This window comes from Papio anubis, chromosome 14 (assembly GCF_008728515.1).
Source record: "Papio anubis isolate 15944 chromosome 14, Panubis1.0, whole genome shotgun sequence".
Taxonomy (NCBI): domain Eukaryota; kingdom Metazoa; phylum Chordata; class Mammalia; order Primates; family Cercopithecidae; genus Papio; species Papio anubis.
Window position 1 is genome coordinate 25745781 of NC_044989.1, and position 27674 is coordinate 25773454.

The window sequence follows — 27674 nt, forward strand, 5'->3', positions numbered from 1 at the left end:
TGGCCTGGAACTCCTGGGTGCAAGCAGTCCTCCCACCTCAGCCTCCCAAGTAGCTGAGATTACAGATGTACACCACTGTACTGTGCCCCGGCTAAATCTGATACCTCTTTGCTTTGAGCTTCAACTCCTATCTTAGATGATTTGTTTTGTTTACCCTGCAACAATTCATCATCTTTGCTCTCTTTTGAACTTGCCAAGCACAAGGACCTGCCTCAGGACCTGTGCACTTGTTCCCTGGCTGTAGCCACTCTGCCTAGGTACTTAACTTGCATGGTATATTCTCTAATTTCTTCCAGGTTTCTGCTCAGATACCATTTTATCAGTGAAGTCTTCCCTTTCTGTCCTATAATAAAATAGCAACAGCTCCCCTCTTCCTGTTCACATCTACCATTCGGCTTACCTGACTTCTACACAGTAGTTAATATGACTTCTGATTACGTTTTACTTGTTTTGTTAATTGACCATCTCACTCCTTTAGAATCTGAACTGCTGAGGTTAGGGATGTCTGCTCATCTCCCTAGGACAATGCCTGTACGTTCTCAAATATTTGAAAGACAAAAATTATTTAATATCTGTTTCTAGTGATCTCTAAATCATAGACCACATTTAACAGTTGTGTATCTTAAATACAGTTCCTTGTATTTAAGGAATACAGGTTTTTTAAATATAGGTGCTTTATAAAAGTTGATGTTGCGGTGTGAAGTGTTATACTAATTGCTTGTTTGCTTTACCAGTTTGGAAATCTGTACTTGATCATTAACAATGGACTCTTTATTTAGGAGCCCCAACAAACTTAAAGTTGGAGATGCAGTATATTTTTGTTTTGCTAATGCATTCATTCATTCGAATGTTTGAATAGTCCAGTATGTGCTAGATATTGGGGATATGGCAGCAAAGTTCTTCTCTTATGAAATTTTATTCTAGTGGGAGAGACAGATGTATCAAATAAACACAATGTACTAGAACGTTTAGTAAGTTAGTTTAGTAGTTAGTGTACTTCTAACGTTTAGTAACATAAACAAGCATACATTAGAATAACCCTTAGTTTAGGGATTTTGTTTTTTTAACCAAAATGCAAAATTTGAGAAGCACATAGTAAGTAAATGTTTCAGAAATTTGTTGGAGTAAAAATTGTGAGTACTTTGGTATAAAAATTATAATTACTCAACAAGTTAAAAATAGAATTACCATATGATCCAGCAATCCTACTTCCAGGTATATATCCCAGGGAACTGAAAGCAAGGTTTTGAGATCTTTGCATACCCATGTTTATAACAGCACCATTCACGATAGCCAAGAGGTGGAAACAACTTAACTGTCCATTGATGGTTATCAGGAGCCAGGGGGAGGGAAGGGATGAAGGAGAGTTGTTTAATGGGTGTGGAGTTCCATTTCTGCAAGATGAAAAAGTTCTGGAGATGCATTTCACAACACTGAAAATTACTACTGAATTGTACACTTAAAAATTGTTAAGGTGGCAAATTTTAACAATTTTGATGTTTTAAATTATGTGGTTTTTTTTTTTTTAACCACAATAAAAATAAACTAGGTTAGGATTGCATAGCATAGTTTGGGCCATACCATCATGGTCATGTTCTAAGAACACATAATAATAGCTAGAATTGGAGGTAGAGGCATATTACTTATAATGCCAGTCTTTTTATAAATCCTCCATAATTGGCAAGAGTTTGAAGAAGCTTGTTTGGATTTAGAATTTGTGAATTTATGTGAATGCTATGAATTCTCTAATATGGAGGGGAAAAGAGAAGGAAATTATTGAACAACTGCTGTGTGCCTGGCACTGTGTGAAGTGCTTTTATATATATTACTCTGTTTCATTTTGTTCTTACAGTAGTTTTTGTGTGTGTGTGTGTGTGTGTGTGTGTTTGAGACGGAGTCTCGCTCTGTTGCCCAGGCTGGAGTGCAGTGGCATGATCTTGGCTTACTGCAAGCTCTGCCTCCCGGGTTCACGCCATTCTCCTGCCTCAGCCTCCCGAGTAGCTGGGACTACAGGCGCCCACCACCACGCCCAGCTAATTTTTTGTATTTTTAGTAGAGACAGGGTTTCACCATGTTAGCCAGGATAGTCTCCATCTCCTGACCTCATGATCTGCCTGCCTCGGCCTCCCAAAGTGCTGGGATTATAGGTATGAGCCAACACGCCCGACCTGTTCTCACGATAGTTCTCTGAGGAAAATTGTATATCCTTATTTCGCCAGTGAGAAAATTTTGGATTAGAAACATTAGGTAATTTATCAAAGAAGGTTATGTACCATCCTGGCTAACACGGTGAAACCCCGTCTCTACTAAGAAATACAAAAAAGTAGCCGGGCGAGGTGGCGGGCGCCTGTAGTCCCAGCTACTCGGGAGGCTGAGGCCGGAGAATGGCGTGAACCCAGGAGGCGGAGCTTGCAGTGAGCTGAGATCCGGCCACTGCACTCTAGCCTGGGTGACAGAGCGAGACTCCGTCTCAAAAAAAAAAAAAAAAAAAAAAAAGAAGGTTATGTAGCTAAAAGTAAGTGGTAGAACCAGAACTGTTAACTTAGGTCTGTCAGACTCCAGAAACCATATTCTTTCTATCACAGTATGCCAGAGAAGCTGGAAATGGAGATTTTTTTTTTTTTTTAAAAAAGGAATACTGAATACTTATTAGTTACAAAAACACAACAAAAATTCTGCTGGCCAGAGTTGAATGTCTGGCAAGGTGGTTACAGAGCTTCCATTTTGCTTGAAAAAACTTCATTGAAAAATAGCTTCTAGATGAGTGATTTCTTCAGTTACATACAATTTCGGGAGTGGTTATAGACAGACTAGATGTAATTTCTTTATATACAAGAACTTGATTTGCTTTTTTAAAAATATAGGTTGAAAGAGCTGATACTCAGTTGAAATTTTTTTTCCCATTTATCTCTTTTTTTTTTTTTTTTTTTGAGATGGGGTCTGGCTCTGTCGCCTGGGCTGGATTGTGGTGGTGCCATCTCAGCTCACTGCAACCTCTGCCTCCCAGGCTCAAGCTATCCTCCCATCTCAGTGCCCTCAAGTAGCTTGGACCACAGGTGCACACTGCCAGGCCCGGCTAATTTTTTTGTGATTTTTTTTAGAGACGGGATTTCGCCATGTTGCCCAGGCTGATGTTGAACTCCTGAGCTCAAGTGATCTGCCCACCTGTGCCTCCCAAAGTGCTGGGATTACAGGTGTGAGCCACCGTGTCCAGCCCTGTTTTCTTTTGAGAGACAGGGTCTTGCCCTGTCACCCAGACTAGAGTACAGTGGCACAGCAATAGGCCACCACAGCTGTGATCTTGTTGGCTGCCGAAGTAGCTAATATTACCGGTGCATGCCACCATACCTGGCTAATTAAAAACATTTTTTTTGGTGGAGACAGGGTCTTGTTAGGTTTCCCAGGGTGGTCTTGAACTCCTACCCTTCATTAATCCTCCTGCCTTGGGCTTCCAAAGTACTGCAATTATAGGTGTGAGCCATTGTCCCCAGTCTTATTTATCTTGCTTAATGGTAATTTTAAGCAGTCATCTCTCTTCACTTAATATCTCCCCCCACTCCCCACCTTGTTTTTGAGACAGTGTCACACTGTCACTCAGGCTGGAGTGCAGTGCTACGATTTCGGGTCACTGCAGCCTTGACCTCCTGGGCTCACGTGCTCCTCCTGCCTCAGCCTCTCAGGTAGCTGGCTAATTTTTTGTTTTATACAGACAGGGTCTCACTTTGTTGCCCAGGCTAAACACCAGATGCCTCTAAAGGAATCTGCTGAAACAACAAAATCTTTTAACATGAACAGTTGATGGTTCTAGGAGCTTGCAGAAAAGGGGTGGAGTTGGGGTTTCTGTATGTGATATCTTTTTTGGTTCAGAATAATTTTTTTTTTTTTTGTGGTAAGTTACTATAGTAAGGGTAATTTCCAATAATAGGCAATAATGTATACATCTGTTTTTGATGGAATTATATTTATTTAAACTTAAATTTTAAAAAGTAGTGCATTTAGTTTAAAAACAGTGATAGATTGTATAGCGTAGAAAGTATGAATACTATAATCCTTTATTGCAGCCCATCCTCTGCTCCATAGCCGTAGTGTAATTTTGGTGGCAGTGCTTTTTCCAATGGATCTATGTATTATGATGCTTTTATTTGGAAGTGACAGCCCATCCCCTCCCCCCCAAACAAACTACAAAAGTATGCCAGGCGTGGTGGCACATGCCTGTAATCCCAGCACTTTGGGAGACTGAAGTAGGCAGATCGTTTGAGGCCAGGAGTTTGAGACCAGCATGGTCAACCTGGCAAGACCCCAACTCTACTAAAAATACAAAAATAAGCTGGACATGGTGATGCATACCTGTAATCTCAGCTGCTCGGGAGGCTGAGGCATGAGAATTGCCTGAACCACGGAGGCAGAGGTTGCAGTGAGCCGAGATCACACCACTCCACTCCATCCTGGGCAACAGAGTGAGACTCTGTCTCAAAAAACATAAAAATAAATAAATAAAAAAGAAAAAGAAAAAAAAAAACTTCAAACTGGCTTGAACAACAACAAAAAGTTTAAAGAACTTTAACCTTCTAAAGAAGTGCCACTTCTAGGGTTGGTTTGTTGAGCAACCTCATCAAGAATCTAAGTTATCTTGGCCAGGCGTGGTGGCTCATGCCTGTAATCCCAGCACTTTGGGAGGCTGCGGCAGGAGGATCAGCTGAGGTCAGGAGTTCGAGACCAGCATGGCTGATGTGGTGCTATCCTGTCTCTATTAAAAATACGAAAATTAGCCAGGCATGGTGGCAGGTGCCTGTAATCCCAGCTACTCGAGAGACTGAGGCAGGAGAATGGCTTGAATGCGGGAGGCAGGGGTTGCAGTGAGCTGACATTGCATCATTGCTCTCCAGCCTGGGCGACAAGAGTGAAACTCCATCTCAAAAAAAAGGCAAGAATCTAGTTCTCTTTAAAGTCTAATAGTCAATCTATTAGACTGTCCTCCTCAGGCTAGCTTTCTTGTATAGATAGCTTTGGCAGTTTTAGACTCCAGTCATATTGGACAGATTGTCTGGGAGAAGAGGTACCCATCGCTTCCTTATGTCCCTTTTCCCTTTCAGCTTTTTATTTTGAAAAGTTTCATACCTATTGATACTCTGGAAGAATTGTGCAATTAAGCATATAACTTTCATGTAGATTTTCTCGTTATTACCATTTTATTACATTTGCTCACTCATATTCTTTGTGTGGATTTTTTTTTTTTGCTAGACCATTTGAAAATTTGAAAAGTAAGCTACAGATGTTTTGACACTTCATCTCTAAATACTTTAGCATGTACCCCTTCAAAACAAGAACATTTACGTAAGCACAGTATCATTACATGCAAGAAGGTTAATATTAGTCAATAATAAGTACCTTATAATCTTTATTCAAGCTTTCTCACTTTTTTGCATTTTGGGAAGTGGTGGTACTGGCAAGATGTCTAGAGTTCAATTCAGAATCATGCATTGAATTTAATTACCTTGTCTCTTTATATTCCTTAATCTAGAACAAATCCAGTCATTACTGACGTTTTTGGGTTGGTCTTAATAGAATGTTTCACAGTTTGTTTTCTCACCATTAGATTCAAATCAAACATTTTAATACTGTATAGGTTTTTTTTTTTTTTTGAGAGACAAGAGTCTTACTCTGCTGCCCAGGCTGGAGTGCAGTGGTGCGACACCTCAGCTCGCTGCAACCTCTGCTTCCCAGGTTCAAATGAGTCTCCTGCTTCAGCTTCCCAAGTAGCTGGGACTACAGGCATGAGCCACTATGCCTAGCTAATTTTTGTATTTTTTAGTAGATAATGGGGTTTCGCTATGTGTTGGCCAGGTTAGTCTCAAACTCCTAACCTCAGCTGATCTGCCCGCCTTGGCGGTAATGTCTTTCTCAGTTCATCACAGTAGGAGCTGCTTAATGTCATTTTGTTCTAATTTTGGAGATACTAAATTTGAGCCTTTTGGTAGGATATAGCCTGCCATATTTCTTCATTGAAAGTACTCTTCCCCTTTTTATTAATAAATAATAAGGAGGACCAAATCCTGTGATAAAGCCAAGGATATATAAGCACTCAAGCTTTTGCTTTGGTGATTACAGACATTTATTTTTGCTTTAATGAATACAACTGTTTTTGAAAATGGTTTTTGTAGAGGTTTTGTTTTTGTATTTTGAGATGGGGTTTCACTCTGCCACCCAGGCTAGGATGCATCTCGGCTCACTGCAACGTCCACTCCTGGGCTCAAGCAATCCTCCCACCTCAGCCTTGTGAGTAGCTGGGACTACAGGGATGTGCCCCCACGCCCAGCTAATTTTTTGGGGAAATTGGGTTTTTTCGTTTTTTGTAGAGATGGGGTGCACACCATGTTGCCCAGGGTGGTCTCAAACTCCTGAGCTCAAGTGAACCACCTGCTTTGGCCTCCCAAAGTGCTGGGGTTACAGTGCTGGGAGCCACTGTGACCAGCCTGAAAATAGTTTTTAAATAGGTAAAATGAACAAATTATTCAGCAAATGAACAAATATTTCAACAAATTATGTAATCATTTTAACACCCTCTTTCTCTTTCAAGAATGTTTCAGTTTGGGCTGGGTGTGGTGGTTCATGCCTGTAATCCCAGCACTTTGGGAGGCTGAAGTGGGAGGATCTCTTGAAGCCAGGAGTCGGAGACCAGTGTAGTCAACCTAGCAAGACCCCCGTCTCCACACACGTGTGCACACATTCACTGTCTTAGCTGGGTATGGTGGTGTGTACCTGTAGTCCCAGCCACTCAGGAGGCTGAGGCAGGAGGATCACTTCAGCCCAGGAGTTCGAGGTTGCAGTGAGCTATGATCATGCCACTGCAGGCTCTGTAACCTGGGCAACAGAGCGAGACGCTGGCTCTTTTAAAGAGTGTTTCAGTTTGGATAGTAAGTTACATGGTCATTCCAGCCATTAGGCATATGCAGTTTTTCATTGTGCCCATAGTGAATATTCAGTGTGTTAGTTGACTGACCGAACAGCAATGCTTGTTAAAAACATGACCCTAAGAAGAAGGGGAAAAAAAAAAAACCATGATCCAGGTAGAATCATTCTTTGTGCATATTTGTGTGCCTTTATTAGCTGTATCTTTAATGCTGTGTTCCTTGTGTTTTTCTGGATTGTTTTCTCCAGTATGGCTATGTGTATATATATATATATATATTTTTTTGAGACGGAGTCTCGCTCTATCGCCCAGGCTGGAGTGCCGTGGCCGGATCTCAGCTCACTGCAAGCTCCGCCTCCTGGGTTCACGCCATTCTCCTGCCTCAGCCTCCCAAGTAGCTGGGACTACAGGCGCCCGCCACCTCGCCTGGCTAGTTTTTTGTATTTTTTAGGAGAGACAGGGTTTCACCGTGTTAGCCAGGATGGTCTCGATCTCCTGACCTCGTGATCCGCCCGTCTCGGCCTCCCAAAGTGCTGGGATTACAGGCTTGAGCCACTGCGCCAGGCCATGGCTATGTATATTTAATATAATTTTTTACAGCCCTCTAACTTGTATTTTATGGTTGATAAATTAGAAATTGTCAACACTTTCATTTGGCACTTCCCTGTTTGCAAGCTTTTGTTTTCAACAATTGCAATTTGCCAAAGACTTCAAAACCTGAAGTTTTTTTTTTTTTTTTTTGTGGCACCTCAGTTTATTGAATACTTTGAATATTTCCACCTGACTAGAAAACATTTAATGATTTTAGAAAACATTCAACCAAAATCAGAAGACTCGTTTATAAAAAACTTGATGCCATTGTAGGACGCTTAAGTTGATGTATGAAGTAGTTCTTCAAAGGCTCAAGCATTTCCAGAAATATCATTGATGACATGTAACAAATCACATGCTGTCATTTATATATATTTAATATGTAAATTGTCATGTTGATCACAGATTGTGTAGTTCAGTTACTATGTATATTTACATTTCCATATCTACAGCATATCTTTGAGTTGGTGAAATATTATAGTCTTTTTGCATATAGTTTAATGAGTAGTGTGTACTCCATAGTCGTTTCAAGTATACTTTTTGTCTTATCCTTTTTTTTGTTTTAGCTTAGTGGGAATATTGTTTTTACCATTACAGTCTACTTAACCAATATTTGTATTCTCATCACTAAAACAAAAATTTTATCTTCAGTGTTACATGTTTTTAAACAGAATTCACAACATATACAGTAATATGAGATGTTTACTTTAAACAGAGTTGACTTTCAAAAGCTTTATTTTGATTCCATGAATTGGATGAAGGAAATCAAGCAGTTAATGTGATGATAGTTTTTCTATGGAAGAGATCTCATGATAGTGATAAACTTGCATCAACTGTCTCTGGTAATTTCTGCTAGTGAAGCCAACATGAACAATTACGGGGTTTTTTTTCCCCAGTGGACAAGAAAACTTGGAATTGAAAAAAAAAAGATTAATTTAGAAGAACAGTCATTGGATCTAATTACAAGTTTTGTTTCACAGTATGTTTTGTAAAGGCATCTTTTACAGCTGCATGTATTGTCATTTTCTGACAAAATTTTACAATAACTGCTTATTGCCTTTGAATTAAATGTTGATTGTATTAGTCTGTTCTCATGCTGCTATGAAGAAATACCAGAGACTGGTTAATTTATAAAGAAAGAGATTTAATTGACTCACAGTTCCACATGGCTGGGGAGGCCTCAGGACATGTACAGTAATCGTGGAAGGCAGGGTGGCAAGAGCGGGAATGAGAGACCATCGAAGCCCGTTATAAAACCATCAGATCTCGTGAGAACTCGCTCTCATGAGAACAGCATGGAGGTAACCACCCCTGTGCTTCAATTACCTCTTACCAGGTCCTCCCCATGACTCTTGGGGATTATGGGATCTATAATTCAAGATAACATTTGGGTGGGGACACAGCAAAACCGTATCATATCATCAATGTTTTTTTTTTTTTTTTTTTTGAGACCGAGTCTCACTCTGTCACCCAGGCTGAAGTGCAGTGGCACGATCTTGGCTCACTGCAGCCTCCACCTCCTGGGTTCAAGTGATTCTTCTGCCTCAGCCTCTTGAGTAGCGGGGACTACAGGTGCACGCCACCACGACAGGCTAATTTTTGTATTTTTAGTAGAGATGGGGTTTCTCCATACTGGCCAGGCTTGTCTTGAACTCCTGACCTCAAGTAATCCACCTGCCTCAACCTCCCAAAGTGCTGGGATTATAGGTGTGAGCCACTGTGTTAGTCTAATTTGTGTATTTTTTGGGCAACCTGCTGTGTTGCTCAAGCAGGTCTCAAACTCCTGGGCTCAAATGATCCTCCTGCCGCGGCCTTCCAAAGTGCTGGGTTTACAAGTGTGGACCACCTTATCTAGCCAAATGTTGATGCTTCTTCAGATTTGCTGCTTGAAATCATTGTTATTGCTTTAAATATATACTTGAGTGCATTGCTATCTAAAGGGCTTATTTCAAAATACATAGATTAGTTGTAGATATACACTGTATAACAATGAAAAGGTCATTGTAGCAAAAGGGTTTGATACTGTATCTGTATACTCTATGAAAGGACCACTCATACACATTTCCTTTGTGTATATTTTTGCCATGTTTCCTACTGATCTCACTGACAGTATTTCTATGGCTTCTTTTTGGCTGAGGAACTGGCCATAGCACAGATGATGGGTGGGGGCAGCAACCTCAAATATTCTCCTTCCAGCAACTGTCAAGACCTGAGGGAGGGAGTTAGCTGCCTGTTACCATACTTGGTAGTGACCTGGTGTCCTAAAAAGGAAAATGTCAATTGTTTCGAATTTGTAAAGAGTTGAGAAAAGAGGCAGACTACCACTAGTCATCTTGTTAGATTTAATCATGTGTTAAAATATGATAGCTGTTTACAATGCACATCTCACATGACTACTGTGTAAGACCTTGTCAGAAGTTAGAAACACCAATTCGGTGTCTGTGAAACCATCAGTACTTACGTTAATGCAACTTTGTTAAAAATGTAGAGTCTAAGACATTAGATTTGTACACGATGTTTGGAAACACCAATCATAAATGAAGACTTATAGTCAGACTTACGATCACCATACTTGAAGCAGAGTTTGCTGGGGGTTGATATATGTATGTTCATCAAGTAAGCAGAAACATCAAACCAGAGTAGTTTTCTAGTTAGTGAAATTAGATAAACAGGTTATTAATCTATTTCAGGGGATGGTCAGGTGGCTTAGAGACTGCTGTCCTGGGGAAATGACATTTGTACTGCTATATGAGATATGCTTAGAAGTTAGGTAGAAGAACATCATTCCAGGCAGAGGAAATGGGCATGAAAAAGTACTTAGTAAAGGAGCTTTTTGAGTTCAAAGAACTGAAAGATGATCTGTGTTGCAAATGTGACTTGTGAGGCTAGCAGAAGCAATAGATGTTGAAGAGGTGGGTGTGAGATGGTGCAGAGCCTGGTAGTCCATGCTAAGGATTTGAATACCATGGAAGGTTTGAGCAGGTATGTGACATGGTTAGATTCAATTTTTAAAAGATGGTTGGCCTAGAAAATGTGGAAAATGGATTGGAATTGGAATTTTCTAATTAAATACAACAAAGATGTATTTAAAATCTTACTGTATATTATTTAATCTTTAAGGATTATGAGTGATTATATGTGAAAATACCCATCAGTGACTGTGATAATGAGCCTTTAATTTTTATTTTTTTTGAGGTAATCTTTTTAGTGCCAAATACATCAGACAGAATCCTGAGCCAGGAGACGGAGTTCTAATCATAGTTAATTTGGTTTGTGAGCTTGAGCAAGTCATTTAAACTCTGAGCCTCTTTCTTTATCTGTAAATTGGGCATATTTGAGAAACGTGTGCTTAACTTTAATTGTGTTAATTGCTTAACTCTTCTTAACATATGGGCTGAGTCTTGCTGAGTCATTTTCTCAGACGTTGTGGGCGAGGCTTGCTTAAAACCAGCTAAGCAAACTTAGTGACGACACATTTTGCCTCTTCTGTAGAAGTCAGACGAAAGAGATATTTCAGAAATGTTTCATTTATTGTTTTTATGCAGATTATCTCTTCATGGCGGAGAAAATACAGTACACCATAGCTCAGGAACTACTGATGTGCTGCCTTCCATTTTAGTGGCAGTTTGAATTTAAGAATTTCTAATATGCCTTAAGCCTTTCTGTAATCTCTCATATATATTTTTAATTTCAACCGATAATTTCTTAATGTCTAATATAGCCTCTTCGCCTTCTGAACAGCATTGAGATACTATGAAATTTTAATGCCCAAAAAGTTGGCTTTAGTAAGGTGATTTTCATTTCTGCAGTAGAACCATGGTTGAGGCTAATGGTCCCCTCAGCGCTAATGCCTTTGGCTAGTTGCATAGTAAAACTGCATGTTTCCCACTAGTAAAAGAGATAACCCCAACTGTTTTAGGATTAGTGCTGAGTCGCAGTGTTCTTTGGGATTTGCAGATTTTTGTTTTTCTATAATTTAAACTTTTTGAGGCATATCTTGAGGATAATAGAAGGGCGTTTAAAAAAAACTTCAACTGGCTGGGCGTGGTGGCTCACCCTTGTAATCCCAGCAGTTTGGGAGGCCGAGGCGGGAGGATCACAAGGTCAGGAGTTTGAGACCAGCCTGGCCAATATGGTGAAACCCTGTCTCTACTAAAAATACAAAAATTACCTGGGCATGGTGTTGGGCGCCTGTAGTCCCAGCAACTTAGGAGGCTGAGGCAGGACAATCACTTGAACCTAGGAGGCGGAGGTTGCAGTGAGCCCAGATCACGCCAGTGTACTCCAGTGTGGGTGACAGAGCGAGACTCTGCCCCCCTCCACCAAAAAAAAAAAAAAAAAAACTTCAACTACTCAGATACTTTTTCTTTTTAGATGGGGTCTCACTCTGTTGCCCTGGCTAGAGTGCAGCAGCATGATCTCATCTCACTGCAACCTCCATCTCCCAGGTTTAAGTGATTTTTCTGCCTCAGCCTCCCAAGTAGCTGGGACTACAGGCACGTGCCACCATGTCCAGCTAATTTTTGTATTTTTAGTAGAGATGAGGTTTCGCCATGGTTAGCCGTGCTGCTCTCTAGCTCCTGACCTCAAGTGATCTGCCGTCCTCGGCTTCCCAACGTGCTGGGATTACAGGCGTGAGCCACTGCGCCTGGCCTCAGATATTTTTGACAATAATCTTGGCTTGGGGGAGCTATGTGTGTGTCAGTCTTAGATGTATATTCACTCTGCATTGTATGTTTTATTGAGCTATAATGGATGTGCAGCTACACGAATTCTTCTAGACATCCTTGGACTTGGAAGTTATGCTCTCTTGGCTTTATCACAGGATTTGGCCTTCTTGGCCTCAGTTTTTCAGAGTAGAGAATTTTCTTTTGGCTCTTCTAGGACATGTGCAAATGAGAACTTGCTACAGGCAGATAGAACTGAGAGCTCAAAAGGAAATGGGAAAAGACTAGATTCAATCAAGTAGTTGTGTGATTTGAGTGAAGTAGTATTAAATCTGGTTTTATCTGTTTTTCACCTGTTTTAAAACAGATAGGTACATTTTCACAGTCACTTAAAGTGACTGTCTTTTTGAACCTCAAGGATTTTTTTATTCTTGGAATTGAGTTTTATTTCCTAATACTTAAAATAGTTTAAGAAAAATTTTAGAGTACTTCTGTTTTCCTTCTTGTGAACCTTGTATAATACTATGAAGAGGGCAAGCTACGTAGGTAACTATTGTCATTTTACAGGTAAGGAAGCAGAGTTTAATGACCTGCCTTTGATAATATGACAAATATACCAGAGCCAAGTCTTAAACGTGGCGATGGAAAGCTTTGTAATTAGAAACATTTGGATTTATCTTTTGGCTCCACCTAAATTTTCTCATCTGTTTAAAAAATGTCTTTTAAGATTATTGCAAGGAGCAAATGAATACATAATAGAAGCATTCCATTGTATGGCATGTAAATTCTTACCAAATGTAATTTGTTCCTCGGTGGTTTTCAACATGTGGATCCCCACCGACCACCACCTAGGGAGTTTTTTTGACCAGAAGGTCAAAACTTTTCATAAGACCTTGTTTGCCTTTTTCACCTTGTCGATGCTTGTACTGATGATGCAGAAGCAATGGTATGTAAAATTGCTAACCTTAGCATGAATCAAGACAGTGGAACCAAGCTGGACTAGTAGTCATTGTATTTACCACTGTGTACTCACAAGAGAAAACTAAAATAATTTTCCTCAAGAATATCCTTGATGAAATAGAATTAAGTTTTATTAAATCTTGACCCTGGAGCATATGTCTTTTTGGTGTATGCTGAAATGGGAAGTAAATATAAAACACTTCTGCCTCATTTTGAGACAGTGATGGTGGTCTCAAGAAAAGGCACTTGTGAAATTGTTTGGATTAGCCACCATTTTTATAGAACATCATTTATCCTTGAAAGAACAACTGGCAAACTATGGTTATCCAGACTTGAGTCCTTGGCAGTTACTGTCTTGAATGAATGAAGTGACAGTATTTGTTGCCAGTGATAAAATTTATGCTTTTAAGATTCGAATTTTGGCCAGGCGCGGTGGCCCACTCCTGTAATCCCAACACTTTGGGAGGCCAAGGTGGGCGGATCGCCTGAGGTCAGGAGTTCGAGACCAGCATGGCCAACATGGTGAAACCCTATCTCTACTAAAAATACAAAAATTAGCCAGGCATGGTGGTGGGCACCTATAATCCCAGCTACTTGGGAGACTGAGGCAGGAGAATTGCTTGAACTCAGGAGGTAGAGGTTGCAGTGAGCCGAGATGGCACCACTGCACTCCAGCCTGGGTGACAGAGTGAGACTTCAGCTCAAAAAAAAAAAAAAAAAAAAAAAAAAAAAGATTGGAATTTAGAGCCGGTCACAGTCACTCTTGCCTGTAATTCCAGCTACTCAAGAGGCTGAAGTGGGAGAATTGTTAGAGCCCAAAGTTTGAGCCTGAAGTGAGCTGTGATTACACTACTGCATTCTAGCCTGGGTGACAGAGCAAGACTCAGTCTCTTAAAAAAAATAAATAAATAAATTTGGAAAACTTGTGTCTGCCTCTGTGAGTGTGACAGCTTTTCTGTACATACTCTCTTGATGAGGTCCATGGTGATAATACGATTTTTTTCATATTGCATATTGAAATATGGCAACATTTGGAAAAATTGTGTTAATGAACTGTTAATTTCCAAATGACCAATGCATGCTGTTATAAAATTGTGCACGAGTAAAAAGACCCATTCAAAGTGCAAAGTAACTGATGGATTTTAATATAATAGTACAAGGCTTGGTGCGATGGCTCATGCCTATAATCCCAGCACTTTGGGAGGCCGAGGCAGGTGGATCACGAGGTCAAGAGATCGAGACCATCCTGGCCAACATGGTGAAGCCTGTCTCTACTAAAAATATAAAAATTAGCTGGGCATGGTGGCACCCACCTGTATTCTCAGCTACTCGGGAGGCTGAGGCAGGAGAATCACTTGAACCCGGGAGGCGGAGGTTGCAGTGAGCTGAGATCAAACCATTGCACTCCAGCCTGGCAACACAGACTCCATCTAAAAAAAAATACGTGTGTGTGTGTGTGTGTGTGTATATAAAATAAAAATAATAATAGAACATGAAAACATCATTGACAGGGTTTCAGATTCTACCTTGCAACTAATGTTTAAGAAATTACTACTTTTTCCCTGTGACTCATGTGAAAAAAGAAGACAAAAAGAAATTACTTGCTGAGCTTTGTAGTGTTGAAGAATAATAGTTAGGATTATCTGAATAGGCTCTTAAAATACTTCTCCCTTTTCTAGCAACATATCTGTATGTAGATAGATTTTCTTCATATACTTCATATTCTTTGTATGCTTTATCAGCCAAAACAGCATATTACAACAAATTGAATGCAGAAGCAGGTATAATCCAAGTGTTATCTGTTAAGCTAAACATTAAAGTTGCAGTTTAGTTTTGGAAAATATAGTAATTTTTAACAAAATGTCATTTATGTTAACATGGATTGAGCTTATTACTTTAAATTGCATTAAATAATTTTTTTCTTAAAACTATTTCTAATATGGTAAATATGAGTTTGTAGAACCTACACAAAAGTTTGTTGAGATCCTCAGGAATTTGAGGAGTGTAAAGGAGTTCGCAGAACAAAAAATTTGAGAAGCAGTGGTGTACCTCTTGCATTGCTTCTATGTAATAGATGTGGTCGAAGTTTCAGTTATGAGATTTATCTCAAGCTTATCTCTAAGCTTGAGAGAGTAAGAGATTTGGTGTGTATTGGTAGTTAGTGTCCCATCAGAAAAACGGGAACCACTTCAGGTTTGATTTGGAAATAGAGTTATTGATTTTAAAAGTAGAGAAGAATTTAATGCAGGAATTGTTTCAAAAGTGATGGAAGGGCTCGAGGAACAAATGGGAGAAGGGGTAATTATCCAGAGATAGCAAACTGCTGCTTTCTCTGGAGTGGATCTCCCTGAACCTGTACTTGTTGCTGAGCTGCTAGAGGTATCCCTTTGCTGATTAAGCAAGAACTGTTCTCGTTGCTGCTACTGGTAAACTATTGGGCTATCGCCATTGTACTGGGCTCCCCACCATTGTGTTGCCTATGAGCTCAAGCCACAGCCATTGACTGTGTTGTAGCTGTCACCAGGATCAGATGGATTTTCCTTTTGTCCTACTTTTTAATTTTCTGCCAGTTCCTTTCATTGGCAGAACCTACCCAGAACTCAGCTTGCAAGGGAGTCTGGGAAATGTAGTTTGTAGGCTTTCAGCGCTTGGCAGTATAGATAAAAAACAGAAGAGTAAGTACAGTGCTAAGAGCATCAGATAGTTACAGTCGGCTATGAACACTGCATAAATAAGAAAGGACTCCGCAGTTACCTTCCAATTCCTAGTCTGGTTGCCATATTACACTGTAGTAAAGGGAGGAAAAAGTACAGAAGGGAATGATTAGAGCTAAAGTTTATGAAGAAGACTGAAAATAGATGTAGATAAGTTCTGATTGAATAGAAATAATTGGAGGGTTTCTAGGCAGTTAGTTGATCAATATGAATAAAGGGAGATTAGTGGGTAAATTGATTACAGTTTAGAGGATGTTATGTATTTTAGAACAATGAGAAATCAGGTTGAATATGTAGACTGGGGCAGTTTATGTGGAGTGCTGTGAAAAACTGGCAACGGAATTTGGACTTTGTCTAGTAGAAACGTTAGCAAGATTGACATGATGAAAGGCATCTTATATTAAGAAGATCAGAATGATGAGAAAATGCAGGATGATACAGAAGAGGAGACAGTATCAGGAAGATTGCTTTGGAGGCCATTGGTAATCTGAGCATGAGATGATGGTATGGTAGTGGAGAAAAGACCCTTACAAGGAGTATTTTGAATGAAACAAATTTGAGAACTGTCTAGATTATAAATGGTGAATGAAGGCAAATTAGAGATGACTTAAAATATTTTATACTGCTTATCTCTAATCAAATTGTATAGTTGGGATTGGAAGCGAGTGATTGTGGAATTGAGGGCCTAGAAACGTTGAGAAGTAGACTTTTAAAGTATTTTTTTTTATTTTAATTTTTTATTTTTTTTGAGATGGAGTTTCACGCTTGTTGCTCAGGCTGGAGTGCAATGGCATGATCTTGGCTCACTGCAACCTCTGCCTCCTGGGTTCAAGCGATTATCCTGCCTCAGCCTCCCGAGTAGCTGGGATTATGGGCATCCGCCACCACGCCCAGCTAATTTTTGTATTTTTAGTAGAGATGGGGTTTCACCATGTTAGCCAGGCTGGTCTCAAACTCCTGACCTCAGGTGATCCACCTGCCTCGGTCTCCCAAAGTGCTAGGATTATAGACGTGAGCCGCTGTGTCCACCCTTTAAATGTTGAAAAAAGTGAGAAAGAGCATCCATAGTTAAGAGCATGGGATCTGGAGTCGAACTCACGTCACTATGAGCTGTTATGAGGATCGAATGAGTAGATGCTTGTAAAATGCTTGGAACATGTCTGGCATGTAGTAAGCACAATAAATGTTAATAAAACAAAAACAGTAATAAAAGCCAAGGACTTTTGGGAGGGACAGAAACTTGGGAAAAGGTCGAAGTTCTTCTCTCATATTTCTTGGGAATAGAGAATGAGATTAATTGGTAGCTCTTGGAGAGACTGGACTGGTTCTAAATTTTGAAGCAGCTAGATGGACTATTATGAGAGTACAAGCTTCCTGGAGAGCAAAATACAAAAGATGCCAAGGTGAGATAAATTGAAGGTAAAATATTGGTAAGGAGTTAGAGAACATTGTGTTCAATTTTTCCTAGCACCTTTCTATTTTTTTGCCAGTCATACTTTCTTAGCAAATCATTGTACCCTAAGTTCTTTAGTACCACAAGTAGAGCTGTTCTTTATTTCTCCAATAGGGAGAACAGTCCTTATCTCCTCCATTAAGTCATTTATTGCCTGATACTATTTGAAGATACTTTGCACCCACCTCCTCTCTCTTCTTTGTCGGAATGAACTGATTTTGTGCTTTGACTGGCATGGGTCTTCGATGGATAAGCACAGGTTTCACTTGTTTAAGCAGGTGTTTTGTCTCTCTGATAAAAAAAGCTCAAGAACAGTTTGCCTGAAAGGTTTTACAAAATTTTTTAAAAGGAAAACATAAACCCTGAACTGAAAGCTAGAAGGGGAGAAGGAGGGAGGTAAACAAATCAGCAGGAATTTGAAGTGGTTATGTTTATTCTAGTACAGAATAATCATGACCAAGAGACAAGTTGTCATGACATTATATGGGGAGTAAGCATTATGCACTAATAAATTTGAAACAGTTATTCAACACGTCTTGGATTCTGAGGATTTGGTGGCCTTTAAGGATAATATCTGAATTTATTTTTCAGTGATGTAGAAAAATATGAAAACTTACAAATGCCCTTAAAAAGTGGAGGGTTAGAGGGTGGAAGGCAAGCAGGGGGTTAGGAGATAAATAAGCAAGTTCTGAGAAAATTGAGAATAGAGTTACCGACCTGAGAGTCATGCTGTTTGGTATACAGTTTGGGCTGCATCAGGAAGGTATATCAATAAGGGCAGGCCAAAAAGAAGACAGACATTTGGCTCACTAGTGGCAAAGGGTTGGATTGGGAGAGGGCTGAAATTGAATAGCTAGCATAGTATCCAGAAGCAAGAGAATTTAATAGCTTAATCGAGGGCTGTTTGTGTACCCAGGCCCTGTCCTAGGCTTCCTACACTTGATCTCATTTAATCCGCATAACATATTGGAGATGGAAATTATAATACCCGCTGTAGGTGAGGAAAACAGAGGCCTGGAGAAGCTGAAATTTCACCTGATGCCACACAACTGGAATGTGGCAGAGCCAGAGACCATGTTTTTCTGAATTCTCTTAATTACTACATTCTGTATTGCTTTTCTTAATTCTGAAAGTGAATCTACTGTTGACATTATACTTGCATTTGCTTATTGATGTGTAGTTTATAACTTGACACCATCAAAATTTTTGGGGAGTAGCTTTGTAGGAATCCAGGTAGTTGTTTGAGGCAGGATTACTCTTGATGCTCTCCTACTGATAAGGACATAAGATACTTCCATGTTCTGGAGAACACCTTCTTTTGGAAGGTGCCCCCAAGGTATTAGATAGTGGAGGTGACAGCAGAAGCAGCAAAACGGGGTTTCATCACCGAATCTACTTACTCAGTTCTTTTACACAAAAAAGTTTCGCCTCTTTTTAGAAAAGTGGCAAAAGAGGCCGGGCACCGTGGCTCATACCTGTAGTCCCAGCACTTTGGAAGGCCGAGGTGGGTGGGTCACCTGAGGTCAGGAGTTCAAGACCAGCCTGGCCAACATGGTGAAACCCTGTCTTTACTAAAAATATGAAAATTAGCTGGGCATGGTGGCAGGCACCTGTAATCCCAGCTACTCGGGAGGCTGAGGCAGAAGAATCGCTTGAACCTGGGAGGCAGAGGTTGCAATGAGCCGAGATCGTGTCATTGTACTCCAGCTTGGGGGACAAGAGGGAGAGAAAAAAAAAAGTGTCAAAAGAGCACTATAAAGAGAGCTCAGAAATAAAAGAAATGAAGGAATTCATTAGGAACTCAAGGAATTAATTATACATGCCAAATTTAAAACTACCTCTGGATATAAATCTTAGGACTTTTGTGAAATAAATCTGCATTAACTTCTACTACACTAATTTCGAATTCAAAATAATTCAGATGTATGATTGTGTTGTACTTTTTCAGAGCATTTGATTTTTTAAAAATCTTGTGAAATGTAAATTTTTTTTGTTGAAAGTACATGTGTATTACAAATATAGATATCAAGGGAAATTTTAAATTGTCAAATGAGAAAATTTCTTATTCTGGTGGAGTGTGAAAGTCATCGCATCTTTTGTGCATAGAGAAACATATTAATTTCCCACTTTTGTGGTGTTGCTTCTCTTGCTTTTATATTATTGTCCATTAGCTGGTACTGTGGAATTCATCAGATTTCTGAGAATCTTAATGACCTTATGAATCTTTCTAAAATAATGCGCAACAAATAAGACTTTCTTTATTCTGACTTACATCTATGGATTCAGCAGTTCTTGGGCATTAAGAATTTATGATACATTACTGTGTAATGTCAGCTTCTTTTGTTCACTTGGATGACATTTTTTGTTAGAATGACTTTTGTTTTAATTTGTAATATAATTTTAAGGCGTTATAATGTGCAGGAACTTAAGAATAGAAGTGCTACCTTGCTTTTTAAAAGTCAGTAGATGGGAGCCTGGGCACAGTGGCTCAGGCCTCTAATCCTAGCACTTTGGGATGCTGAGGTGGGTGGATCATGAGGTCAAGAGATGGAGACTATCCTGGCTAACACAGTGAAACCCTGTCTCTACTAAAAATACACACAATTAGCTGGATGTTGTGGCACTCACCTGTAATCCCAGGTACTCGGGAGACTGAGGCAGGAGAGTCGCTTGATCCCGGGAGGCGGAGTTTGCAGTGAGCCAAGATCGTGCCACTACACTCCAGCCTGGGGGACAGAGTGAGACTCAGTCTAAAAAAAAAATAAATAAATAAAAAAGATAAAAGTCTGTAGATGGGATATAGAAAAATCAGTTGTGTTTCTGTACACTAGCAGTGAATCATCCAAAAATTGAAGTAAGACAATTCCATTTACAGTAGCATCAAAAAGAATACCTAGGAATAGATTTAACACAAGAAGTGTAAGACTTAATGAAAACCAGAAAGCATTGTTGAAGGAAATTTTAAAAGAGCTAAGAAAATGGAAGGGCATCCAATGTCTGTAGACCAGGAGACTTGATATTGTTAAGATGGCCATGCTACCCAAATTGCTCTATAGAGTCAATGCAATTCCTATCAAAATTTTTGATTACAGAAATTGACATATGGCTCCTAAAATTCATATGGAAATACAGAGGACCCTGAATAATGAAAACAGTCTTGAAAAAGAAGTAAAAAGTTGGAAGCCTCAAATTTCCTGATTTCAGTACTTAAAGCTGTGGTAATAAGACAGTGTGGTGCTAGCCTAAGAACAGATGTACAGCTCAATGGAATAGAATTGAGAATCCAGAAATAAAACTTTAAATTTCTGGTCAGTTGATTTTTGACAGGTATTTACTGGTCAGTAGGTAGGACTAGGATGATTTTTGAGATGGTACATGTAATTGGAGTCTAGGAAAAGAGGGGAGGAGTTGCAGAAAATGTATTTGAAGAAATAATGGCTAGCTAGAGTTTCCACCTATGGTGAAGGCTATAAACCTGATGAACCTAGGTAGGGTAGATACAAAGAAAATCACACTGAGGCACATCCTAATGAAGTTACTAAAAGCCAGAGTAAAAAAAGAACATTATATAGAGGAGGAAAGATAGGAACTATTGACTTTTTTCTCAGAAACATTGCAAGCCAACAAATGAATGTAACTGTATCAAAAATGAACAGCATAATCACACCAAGGAAGAATAAAAGAAACTTTGGAAAATATTTTGACTTGGCCAGGTGTGATGGCTTACACCTGTAATCTCAGCAGTTTGGGAGGCCGAGGTGGGCAAATCCTGAGGTTCGGAATTTGAGACCAGTCTGGTGACATGATGAAACACTGTCTCTACTACAAATACAAAAATTAGCTGGGTATGGTGGTGCCTGCCTGTAGTCCCAGCTACTCTGGAGGTGAGGCATGAGAATTGCTTGAACCTAGGAGGTGTAGGTTGTGGCGAGCTGAGATTGTGCCATTACACTCCAGCCTGGGCAACAGAGCAAGACTCCATCTCAAAAAAATTTTTTGTGAACTACATACTATAAGGCTAAAGATAAAAAAAAACCCATATACACGTATTTTATTCCAGTTAGTAAATCTGGTTCCTCATGGGGTAGGGGGTAGGAGCTAGCAAGTTTGAAACACACACACACATACACACACACACACACAAAGATTAAACATTTAAGTAAAAATTTGTAGATAATGACAGCTGGGTTTCTCATTGTTGAAGAAAGAAGTTACAAGTAAGGAAAGGAAGAAGGCTAGAATGAACTGTGGTATGGGATTGGAATTGGAGGTATCAGTATGAACTCATGGTTCCGTATAGATATGTAAATGTAAATATGTATATATGCATGGGTTAGTTTGTAAAAGTGTATTTCCTCACTGTTTGCTGGGAAGTCATAGAAGAAATGATGCTGAGGTAGCAGTAAAGACACTCAATGCCCAGATCTTGGACTATAAATACAGTTCTTTCCTCCATCTCTCTCTTTTCTCCCTCCTTTTTTTTTCTCGCTCCCTTTTCTCTCCTTTCTTTTCCTTTCTCGACAGAGTCTCACTCTGTCACTCAGGCTGGAGTGCAGTGGTGGGATCACAGTTCACTGAAGCCTCAACTTCCTGGGCTCAAGTGATCCTCCTGCCTTAGCCTCCCTAGTAGCTGGGACTACAGGCACATGCCACCATGCCTGGCTAAATTTTGCATTTTTTGTAGAGACGAGGTCTCATTAAACATTGTTGCCAGGCTCGTCTTGAACTCCTGGGCTCAAGCGATCCACCTGCCCCAGCCTCCCAAAATGCTGGGATTACAGATGTGAACCACTGCTCCCAGCTTAAATACAATTTCTTAATAAAAGGAACTTGGGCTCCCTGAAGAACTTGTTGATTTCAGAGCTGGAGTAGGAGAAATACAAAATGATCCTGGAACATCTTGTGATCCTAGAAAACAAAGAAGTGCTCAGAAAAGGATGGGACATGTTAGAAGTACACAGGAGCTGGCCTGAAGGATCTGTTAGCAGCCAGAGCTGGAATGAAATAATAGTAGTATTGAATTATAACCAATAGAATAAAATATCTATGAGTCCATAGTAGCAAAAATAAATAAATGAATAAACAAATGAATGGGGTGGAAGAAACAACTTGCAAAAGCTGAATTTCAATTAAGAACTGTAAAAAGAATGAGAGAAACACTGAATCACTGTTAGGCAAATACTACATTAAAAATTGTTGCAGGCAAGAGCCAGTAATGGAATGTAAAATCAGTGGGCAAAAATATGATGAGAAACATAATTATTTAGTCTGAAAGGATCTTCTCCAATAAATTTTTTTGTCACGATACATTCCTGACTTCTCCACCCCCAAATGCACCCCCAAATGCAAACAAACCTAAATTGAGGGAAATTCTATGGAATACCTGACCATCGTTCATCAGATGTACACAGGAGTACAGTGACACAATCATGGCTTACTGTAAACTTGAACTCTTGAGCTCAAGTGATCCTCCTGCTCATCCTGAATAGTTGGGACTACAGGTACACACCACCACACCTGGCTAGTGTTTTGTTTTGTTTCATGTTTTGTTTGTAGAGATGGGATCTTGCTATATGTTGCCCAGGCTGGTCTCTTAACTCCTGGCCTCCCAAAGCAATGGCATTACAGGCCATTACAAGAAATTTATTAATTACCAAGTGGAAGACAGTAAATTTACGATAGAGAGAAACTCTGTAGATACCACCTTAACCAAGTATTGGAAGTGTATTCAGGGTTAATAGCACTTGTAATAAGACCTGTTGATATGGTTTGGCTGTGTCCCTACCCAAATCTCATCTTGAATTGTAACTCCCTCAATTCCCACATGTTGTGGGAAGAACCTGGTGGGAGGTAATTGAATCGTGGGGGCGGGTCTTTCCTGTGATAGTGAATAAGTCTCATGAGATCTGACAGTTTTAAAAATGGAGGTTTCCCTGCACAAGCTCTCTCTTTGCCTGCTGCCATCCATGTAAGATGTGACTTGCTCTTCCTTGCCTCCTGCCTTGATTGTGAGGCCTTCCCAGCGATGTGAACTGTAAGTCCAAAACCTCTTTCAATAGTAAATTGCCCAGCCTCGTGTATGTCTTTCTCAGCAGCGTGAAAATGGACTAATAGACCTGTTTATAGTTTGTACTCCCTGATATCAACTGAGAAAGGTAAAGCTTGATATCTTGATATTCTGTGACATTCCTGACTCTTCTGCCCCAAAATGCAAACACTAAATTGAGGGAAATTCTATGGAATACCTCACCATTATTTGTTAAATGTGTGAAGGTCATGAAAGAAAGGGAAAGACTGAGGACTGTCTTAAGTTGGAGGAGACTAAGGAGACATACAACTAAATGCAATGTGGGAACCTGAATTGGATCCTGAAACATAAAAAAAGTTAAAAAAAAATCTGGTGAATTAGGTCTGTAGTTTAGGGTAATTGTAGTTTAGGGTAATTGTACCAATGTTATTTTCCTGTTTCTGATTGATGTACTTTGGTTATATAAGTTGTTAACATCAGGAGAAATTGGGTGAAAGGTATTTGTGAACTGTGTACTATTTTTGCAACTTATCTGGAAAGTTATTTGAAAATAAAGTTTCTTAAGTTTACTTTAAAAAAGGAATTTAAAAAAGGAAACAATGTAAGCCACAAGACAGTGGAGTAATACTCAGTTCAGAAAGGAGTAGTATTCAGTTCAGAAAGGAAAAACTATCAATTTAGAATTCAGTCCTGACAAAAATATCATTAATAAAGGTAAAATAAATAAAGGTAAAAGTAATAAAGGTAAAATATCATTAATGAAGGTAAAATAAAGACATTTTTCAGACAGACAAAAGCTGAGAGAATTTTTTACCTGTGCTTTTAAGAAATGTTAAAGGAAGTTTTTTAGCTTGAAAAAAATTATTTCGGATGGAAATCAAAACTTAACACAAAAGGAATGAAGAGGACAGGAAATGGTAAAAATGTATGGAAATAGAAAATATTTCTTCTCAATTTTTAATTTATTTACAAGATGATTGTTTACAGTAAAATATTTTAATGTTTTATAGGATTTATAGCACTTAGCAGTAAAATGTAGAAGTGTAACATAAAGAAATTTTAAAGAAATTTAAAAACACAATAATAGCCCAATGATGGGAGGGGGATAAAATGGAAGAATAGTTCTGTAAGGTTCTTATATTGTGTTAAAAGTGGTATAATACCATTTGGAGGTCGACGGTACTACTTATGATGTAAGAAGGTTAAAGAACCTTAGAGAAACTGCTAAAAAATATATTGGGCACATCTAATCAGCTACTAAATCTTGAAGTTGGGGTGCTATATTAATATTAGACAAGGTAGATTTTAGAGCAAGGAGTATATTCCAGAAATAAAGAGGATCTTTTTATAATGATGAAGGGGTCAGTTTGTCATATATACCTAATAACAGAATATCAAAATACTTGTGGCAAAAACTAACAGAATTGGAAGGAGAAATAATCTACAGTTGTGTAGTTGGATATTTCAACAGTCCTCTCTTAATAATTGATAGAATAAGTGACATATATTAAAGAAATGGAATCTTAATTTAAAACCTTTCTGAAAGAAATCTCAAGGCCCAAATGGCTTCACTGGTGAATTATATCAAATGTTTAAAGAAGAAATAATATGAATCTTAAACTCTTTCAATAAATGCAAGAGGGTACGCTTTCCAAGTTGTTTTATGGGATCAGCCTTGTCTTGGATGCTAAAACCAAAGATATGACCTATCTCTAATGAACATTGAGATTTTTTTCAAGAACATAATTATTATCGAAATAATTGCAAATCAAATCCAGGAATTTATGAAAAGAATAATACATCATGACTCAAATGAACTTTATTCCGGGAATGCAAGGTCGGTTTCACATTTAAAATCAAAGTAAATAGCTGCCTTAATGGAGTAAAGAAGAAAAATCATATCATCATAGTAGGCACAGAAAAAGCATTTGATGAAATACACCTCATGATAACTCAGGAATCTAGGAACAGAGGAACATTTCTTTAATGTGCTAAATTTTGTACAGTTAACACACTTTAATGGCATAGCTTTTAGTCTAAAGCTTCCTAAGGTCAAGTAAAGAACAACAGTATATTAGAGGTTGTAGATAATAAAATAAAGCAAAAGAAATAAGCAGAAGATGCAAAAGTGCCTTTATTTAGACTATGTTGTTATATACATGGAAAATCCTAAATAATCTACCTTCTCCACAAAAAGCAACTAGAATTAATAAGCAAATGTAACAGGTTGCAGGATACGAGGTCAAGTGTACAAAAACCAATTAGTTTTATTTTTTCTCTCTTCTCTCCCCTCCCCTCCCCTCCCCTCCCCTTCCCTCCCCCTCAGCCTTCCCCTCTTCCCTCCCTTCTTCCCTCCCCTTGTCCCTCTCCTCCCCCAAAACCCTCCCCTCCCTTATCCTTTCCTTCCCTCTACTTTCCTTTTGTCTCAGTCTGTCACCCAGGCTGGAGTGCAGTGGCACTGTATCAGCTCACTGCAACCTCCGCCTTCCAGGTTCCAGCAATTCTTGTGCCACAGCCTCTGCAGTAGCTGGGATTATACGTGTGCACCACCACACCAGCTGATTTTTTGTATGCTAGTGGCCAGGATTACAGGTGTGCACCACCACACCTAGCTAATTTTTTGTATCTTAGTAGCCAGGATTACAGGTGTGTGCCACCACACTGGGCTAATTTTTTGTGTCTTTAGTAGAGACTGGGTTTTGCTGTGTTGGCCAGGCTGGTTTCGAACTCCTGGCCTCAAGCGATCTGCCCGCGCTGGCCACACAAAGTGCTGGGATTACAGGTGTGAGCAACTGCACCTGGCTTACTCAGTTGTAGTTCTGTATTTAGCAGCAAACAATCAGAAAACGAAATGTAAAAATATATTATTTACAGTAGCATCCAACAAATGAAAATGAAATGGGGATAAATTTTAAAAATATACACAAGGCTTAGACATGGAAAACTACAAAATATCGCTGAGAGAACTAAAGGCAGCCCAAATAAAGAGAGCTATACCATATTTATGGATTAGAAGGCTCGTATCACTCTGCTCAGAATGCTCCCTGTGTTTCTTGAACATGCCAAACATATTTCCATATCAAATCCATTGTACTTGCTGTTTTGTCTGCCTGAACACTCTCCCCAAATAGTCATATGGCCTATTCCCTTACCTTATGTCTTTGCTCAAATATCTCTCAGTGAGTCATTCCTTGACCACCTCGTTTAAGATAGCTCTTCCTCCTGTTCTTGTTTATAAGATCTATTATTACTAACATCAGAGATTTGAAATTGGGGGGAATGGGTAATCCCCTTTCGTAAGTTCCCCCAACAGAAGGACTTTGCCTTATTCGTTGCCAAGTGTGTAGTAAGTGTGGTTTACCCTACTGAAACTCATGTTACTATAATGTGAATTAGCTTATAGCCAATTGTTAAAAAGTAAATGATAACACAATAATGAGGAAATCATGTTGGGTCTTTATGTGCTTTTCCCTAGTGTATTATGTTTTTGGTACATGGTACACCATGTTTTGGTACACGGTGCACCAAGTACATTATTACAGTTGATTGCAGCAGTATGTCCCAGAGGAATACAAAAGTGCGCATATAGAATTCATCCCTCAGCCTTGCCATTGATACAGTTTGGCCAAGGGAAGTTTATAAGGTTCTATGTGATTTTTGTGCATTTTACCCCTTCTTTCATAGTTCTGCAGTTTCAGTCTTTATATCCCTTTTCATCAAGTTACGTTCATCTTTTTTAATGGTAAAATTTGATGCTCATTATGGTTGTTTGTTTATTAAGAATTCATGTATTTTTAATAGTGCTAGTATTTTTAGTTTTCTGAACAAAGTTGCTTATGAGTAACTACCTCAAACCTAACTTTTCTTATAAGCCTGATTATTTTTAATTTGTGATTTTGCAGAACTAAAGGGTTATTTAGGAATGTGTATATTGCATTGTACTAGAAATGCTTGTATTATCCCCAGTTACAACTAGTCTCTTAGTTGTAGTTGCTATAAGGTTCTATGTGATTTTTGTGCATTTTACCCCTTCTTTCATAGTTCTGCAGTTTCAGTCTTTATATCCCTTTTCATCAAGTTACGTTCATCTTTTTTAATGGTAAAATTTGATGCTCATTATGGTTGTTTGTTTATTAAGAATTCATGTATTTTTAATAGTGCTAGTATTTTTAGTTTTCTGAACAAAGTTGCTTATGAGTAACTACCTCAAACCTAACTTTTCTTATAAGCCTGATTATTTTTAATTTGTGATTTTGCAGAACTAAAGGGTTATTTAGGAATGTGTATATTGCATTGTACTAGAAATGCTTGTATTATCCCCAGTTACAACTAGTCTCTTAGTTGTAGTTGC

The 27674-nt window shown here is 39.0% G+C and overlaps 1 protein-coding gene across 1 annotated transcript in view; it reads left to right on the forward strand.

The window, feature by feature from the left end:
• The window catches only part of RAB10 (RAB10, member RAS oncogene family), a 107739-nt gene that overhangs the window by 23115 nt on the left and 56950 nt on the right, over positions 1-27674 (forward strand). The window lies entirely within an intron of this gene.